We start from the raw sequence: 7,108 nt of genomic DNA, 5'->3' as shown, positions 1-7,108 counted from the left end.
AGCTTGGCCATTAGCTTGAGGGTGGTAACCAGAGGTGAGACTGACAGTGATGTTGAGGTGCTGAAAGAAGGCCTTCCAGACCCGTGAGGTAAACTGGAGGCCCCTGTCCGACACAATGTCCTCCGGCAACCCATAGTTGCGAAACACATGATTGAAGAGTGCCTCAGCTGTTTGAAAGGCTGTAGGGAGACGAGGCAATGGGATAAGTTTGCAAGCCTTCGAGAAGCGATCAATGGCCACTAGGATTCATGTGTATGTCTCGGACAGGGGGCCCATCTGGCCTGTCGGGGATTAAGACGTCTGCCGTTCTTCAGGTATTCGAGATTCCGATGATCTGTGATGACCACAAACAGGTGATTATCCCCCTCCAGCCAGTGCCGCCATTCTTCCAAGGAGAGCTTGATCGGTAGCAGTTCCCGGTTTCCGATATTGTAGTTTTGCTCCGCCGGGGACAGCTTTCGTGAGAAGTAGGCACATGGATGGAGACGCGGAGGACTCCCCTGCCGTTGAGACAGCACGGCACCCACTCCGGTGGTTGAGGCATCGACTTCAACAACAAAGGGAAGTGCTGGGTCTGGAAGACAGAGCGAGGGTGCCATGCAGAAGGCGTTCTTCAAGTGGTTGAAGGCGTTGAGAGCCTCGGTACTCCAGGACAGAGATTTGGACCGTTTGCTAATCATGGAAGTGAGAGGTGAAGCAATGGAGCTGAAGTTTGTGATGAAACATCTATAGAAATTTGCAAATCCTAGGAAGCGTTGGGACGTGGCCAATGGTTAACGCCGTCCACCTTCCCCTGGTCCATACTGACTGAATTGTGTGAGATGTGGTATCAGAGGAAGTGAATGGAGTTGCTATGGAATTCGCACTTTTCTAATTTGAGGTAAAGATGGTGTTGCCGGAGACGCGACTCGGGAGACGTGAGAGATGTGGTCAGCTGGTTGCGGGAGTATATGAGAATGTTGTGTAGGTAGATTATGAATAACAGCCTCTCGATGGCGCAGTCCCATGGCCGATGAGGAGGTATTTTGGTAGCCAACTGCTTAGAAAACACGTCCTGGAACACCCCATATTCCTTTGGAACCGTGGTGCTTGTATGGATCTCTGGACTCTCCACTGTGGTTGAACTTAGGCGTACTTGACTGGGCACGATGGGTGGTAGAGAATTGCCGGGACCTTGCTTGGGGACGGAGGTCTCGGAAACCGGAGAATGAAGCTTGGGGATCGACAGGTCTCCTTCCAGTGGAGGATCTTGCTGGTATTCCAGTCAATGTGGGGTTGATGGAGATTCAACCAGGGGCGTCCCAGGACGATGTCGGAGGTTGAACCCTCCAGAACCCAGAAGGAGATGGTCTCTTCATGCTGGTTCCTTACTTGAAGGGAGATCGCGGGAGAGTGATAGCATACCCGGCCTCGACCCAATGGTTTTCCTAAAATGTTGTGAATCCGTAAATTCTGCGACTTCCGTTGGCGCGGTAATCGCAGAGTCCTTAGCATGGAGAGGGATATGAAGTTTCCTGCAGCACCAGAGTCTATAAGGGCTTTGCTGAAACAGAGGAATGAGGGGAAGTCACTATAACATTTATATGGGTAAGACCACATGAGGCAGACATGGTGCATCGTACACACCATGGGTCGAGGAGGGCGGACGGGACAAGTAGCTATCATATGACCAGCTCCTCCACAATATAAACAGAGCCGCTGGCAGATGCGACGGAACCCATCTGGCAATACACGACGACACTGTGGGATTGGAGAATCTTATCCAGTACACTGTTCGTATGTCGCAAAGACTGGTGGCTGTTCCTCCGACGAAATCCACTGCATCTCCTCCACGCCACCCCATCAGGACACCGGAGTAATTGATCTTGCGATGAGAGGAGGCCCTCTCACTTCAGAGTTGACACTGAAGTACAAACCCGCTGCATTCCTCCGCGATGCCGGAATATTGGATAGTGGTGGCCATGGGACTGGCTACTGCACCAGGTGGTGGGGGGGAAGAGGGCATTACAGTTGGAATGGAAGAGGATGGTGTGGTCATCGTTGGTTCGTGGTCAGATCTTCTGTAACACTTCCAGAGGACAGATGCCACACAGGGGAACTGAGGTGTAATGTAAAGGTTTATTTCCCAGGGTTGAAGACAGTGCAGACAAATCCACAAAACAGGACTCAGTAAACATCCACAGGTAAATAATCCAAGAGACAACAGGGGTGTATTCCAGAAAGCAGGGTTAATTTACCGTCAGCTAAACCATGAACTCTAGGTTGATTAACCCAAACCTTGCTTACTCGGGGTATGTCGGTTCCAAATCACCTGAGAAGAGTTAGTTTAATCAACCTCCCGAAAGATACCCAGAGTTAACGCGCGCTCACAGAAACAACATGAAGACATTGTCAATGGATCACAGATTTCACGAGTCACCATGGAAACAGCCGGGAAGCTTAAAGTTTTTGACTGTAACACAACATTATAAATCAGAGGTTTTTTTCACAGACTTAAATCTGCATCAGTGTATAAAGTGCGGGATAAAAATCATAAAATGTAATTATTTAGGTTATGTGTTTATAAAACTATAAACGCTATAAATTAATTATTTAATTAAAGATATACATATTTTTAATATATGCACTATTTTTATACTATAATATTTAAAATATATACTCATCATGGCTAGCTTTGTTACATAAACTGTAGATTTGTTGAGATGTTTGTAACTGTAATTTTAACGTGTTTACCATGGTATTTTACCAAATTGTGTTGTGTATATGTATCACATTGGTAATTTTGAAGGCAGTATTAAACCTCTTTCTTGTTCCTTCTCTGTATGTTACTTAAAAATATATACCTTTATTTGGTTTTCTGAAAACTGACTTTGCATTGTATCAGCTTTATTTGCAACAGCTGCTGATGTAGTCATATTAATGGAGAATCTTTTAATTCTAGAAACTACTACATTGGTCATAATTTTGGAAAACAAAATGTGCAATGCTTTTCAGTACACTACACTATGTATGATAATTAATTTACAGCAGAGGAACACATAATAATCATGTAGCCTTTATACATCCCTTTGAAATACACATACATTTTGTTTTTTTTGTTTGTTTCTTTTGACTTTGTTAGCTAAAAGGCCATGGCTTTCCAAATGTTAAAAGAGGTGGAAACGGCCTATCCTGAAAGGCTAATTGTAATTTGGAGAAAGGCCTTTCAATGCTAAACTGTAGGAGGAGGCTCAGGATCAGAAAGACATTTTTGTGGAATACAGTCAGTATGAAAAACCTTAAGTCTAAGTTTTTTATGTATTTTTTATGTAAATGGTTAAGATTATAAAACTGCCAGCCTGGGAATCGAACTCGCAACCTTCAAGTTTCAAATCTGGCTCTCTAACCATTAGACCACAACTATCTTTGACCCAATGCATCAAATATTGCATAATAAGTGGACAAGAGTAGGCTAATGCTATGCAATCCTCGGGAGTTAAAATACTTCACTATTAACATCCTTTAACTGTTGGAAATTGTAAGATATATCCAGTGATATTTGGAGATGTTTTAATGAACCTAATTCAAAGTATATGCAATATTTAATATAAATAGCCTACATAAAGTTTAACAATAACAGTTTACATAATTTTATTTAAAGATTATTTCATTTTGAAAGGTTAAATAATAAAATTAATTGTGAATGCTGAATTGCGATGGGTGAGATTGTAAATGTAATTGTAATATTGCTGAAAAATTATAATATATTATACATAATCTGTGCTTCCACGCCCACTTGAAACTCATCAAGAACGCACACATGCGCAGACAACCCCTAAAGCTTAGTAACATTTCCTTGAACTAATGAACTAACCCATTTCCTTGAACTAATGAACTAACCCTGGAACATAACCTGCTCCGGTTTGGACTGTGCTGCGAAAATGGGCATGGGCGATTCCTCCATCTTTTACATTTCTGTAGCAAGAGGTCACGCTGTGACGTTTTGATATTCTATTGGTCTCACGCACTCACGTTCACCAAACTTGAACTTTGCAATGGAGCGAGATGCGAAATATCTTTGGACGTGCTTGCGGTCTGTCGCATTCGCATGCGTATTAATGGAAGTCAATGGAAGGAAAAGTCAAGTGCGACCGCGCGGATTTATGTTGCGGTTCTATCGTGCTATAAGTAATGCGGTATGTTAGCAAACTTTAGTGACCTTTTGCAAACGTTTCAAGTATTGAAGAACATGAATATGAACACAAGAGTCAATTTAAAAAACCAAATGATAATTTTTTGTTTAAATCCTTATTAATGCCCATCCATGTTGGAAAATGTCATACCCCTTCGTTTGAAGTGAGGTCCCGAAAAATCTTCGTTTGAAGGGTTATATGGCACTTATCCCTCCTACCCCTCCAAACAAAAGAGAATCGAGATAGACCTACCCCTTCACGTGAATGCACTAAACCGAGGGGTAGGGGGAATTGCAGGGCTAAGGGGTAGAAATGGGATTGGGCCTGAGTTTAGTGGTGAAATTAAATAGTTACATTGATGGATGGCCGCTCTCATTTCAGAGAAGATACAAACCCTGAATAAAATGACAGAGCAACACAACCAGAGGGTGACGAGGGAGGCATGACGAGAGCCGTGGGAGGAGGAAGCGAGGCGTCACACCGGCCTCGCATCTCTCACGGAGGAGATCGGAAGCATAAAAGGACGAGCGACAGGAGGATACGGCGAGAGAGGACCGGGCCCGGACATGTTAAGTTTTGTTTATGTTCGTGTGGCCTTTTTACTTCCGGATTATTGTTTGTTAATTTTTTATTAAAGTTCATTGTGATTGTTCGCCGGTTCCCGCCTCCTTCCTTCCCTTTTATTGAGTTTATTACACAGAGATGAACAGTTTTGTCTATCTGTGTTCTCCTATCTCATATACATTTAATCAAATGAAATCAGATCAACAAAATCCATCTTTAACGCATACTGTTTAAGGCAGGCGTGAATTGATTTATACTGTAATTATAACGGCATACATTATGTTAGGGGATTAATGTTTTAAATATAACTGTTTTATTGTAGAAATATTAACTGATTGAAAAATAAATAATTAATATGAAACCAAAGGTGGTGGCAAGTCACTGTATTACAGTTTTTTTCAACTGCTAACAAGCATTGTTCAATACTGAAGCCACATTTTCAAAACTCTTCACACAGTCTGCATTACCAACATGACTGTTGGCCAAACAGTTCATCTCACCTCCAGAACTCACTCCGACTAACAAAACACTTCATCTATGTCTCAAAATAAGCTCATTCCAACATAACACTGACATCAATTCTCATTAAGAAAACATACATTTCATTCATAACATACTGACCTAAAAAACACTAACAACAAGGAGCATTACAGAAATGATGAACTTTATTAGTAAATGCTGAATTATTTGTCTCATAAATCAGTCTTTCAAATAATTCGAATAACTCATTTTTACTTTAATGAATGTACTACAGCATTTTTTAACCAGTCTTGTTACATATGCGTACAGTAAGTTTTCTTACTTTGTTTATACAGTAAACAAAATACAGTGAAAAAAGAGGAAAAAGGTTCCAGGGCTGCAATGATGAAGAATAAAAAATAAAATAAAAATTCAACACATCAACAAAAGTACAGTGAGGGTTCTAGTCCTCCCTCTCTCTTGCATTTGACCACAAGTTCTCATCAACATCACATGTGATGTCTTCTCTGGCCATGCATCGTGGAAATTATCGTCTGGAATGTCTAATTCAGTTACAGCATCATCAAAGGATGCTTTTCTCACCTGTTGTTCTGTCGGAACATTTCTACTGTTGATGCAACTGTTGAACGCGGCAGATTTGGTTGCACCCTTAGACCGCCTCTCTCAAAGAGAGATTATGATTTACATGATCAATAATCTCATCAGAGATGACGGCTCTTGGTCTTCCTCTCATGCGTTCTCCCTCTCTGAACCACTCTTCTTTGATCCATATTTCCTAACATCCCCTTTATAAATACAGTAAATCATGGTAATGAGACTAAAGCAGATCACCTGAGTAGGATTTCAGCTAAATTAGTTTACGTAAAATAATGACTGCAGAAATACATAGCATTAGTCATCATTCTGTTTTAAAGGTGTTTTTAACAATTTTGAAAGCAGTGTGTTAGCAATTGAAAAATGTGCTGTAAATTCATAGTGTTTTGCAGGTTGTGGACTATGAATGACGAAAGTGTTTGTGAATTTTGAAAAATGTGGTCACTGAATGCATTTTGTCTGAAAGCAATGAGAAATGAGTCACAGTTTGGTCTGCACAGACATCTGTTTTACTGAATGTGTGAAGAGTTTTGATAATAATGTGGCTTCAGTATTGAACGATGCTTGTTAGCAGTTGAAAAAAACTGTAATGAGTATGTATTAGCAAAGAAGATTTCAAAGGTCTGGACTCAGGTGCCACCACGTGCCTTTCTCAGGGGAAATGGTCAGGCACCTTTATGCCTTCAGAACTTCTGACCGTTCTGCAATCCAAGGCTGGTTTGGCCAGTAAGGCACCTCTAGCAGAACTCGATACTCGAAGATCAAGTTTGTTAAGGCACTTTGTGTTTTCTGTCCACCAATTAATCAAATCATCACATGAAGTTTCGAAACAAGTGACTGATGCATTAGAGCAGTTGACAACACGATAAAAACTAACGATGTAAAGAGGCGAGTGAGGCCGTCAAGGTGCAGTTTGAAGCTGTGAATAAGCGGAGCATGAGACTGATGCACATATACATGATGTATTATTGTATGATCAACATTGGTTAGGACTTTTTTACTGTGATAGATGTTTTTAGTAAACGGAGAGTGACGTACTGAAAGAAACGATACCGGTTAAAATTTGAATGGTATCCAACCCTAATTACAAGGCACCTTAACAAAAGACACTTTAGCAAAACTCTCTATGAAGGTTCTATTTGACATTTTTGTCAAAACCGAGTTATTCACATATTCGCATTCTGTGACAACTGATGTGAAGTTTTTTTCTTGAAAAAAAGGTCTACTGGACAATCTTCAAAAACGATGAAGCTCAGAATGCAGATAGTATCTTATAATTCCAAAACTGTCTGTGGATT

The sequence above is a fragment of the Triplophysa rosa genome, unplaced genomic scaffold (genome assembly GCF_024868665.1).
Source record: "Triplophysa rosa unplaced genomic scaffold, Trosa_1v2 scaffold297_ERROPOS213765, whole genome shotgun sequence".
Lineage (NCBI taxonomy): Eukaryota > Metazoa > Chordata > Actinopteri > Cypriniformes > Nemacheilidae > Triplophysa > Triplophysa rosa.
This window is presented reverse-complemented; position numbering follows the sequence as displayed.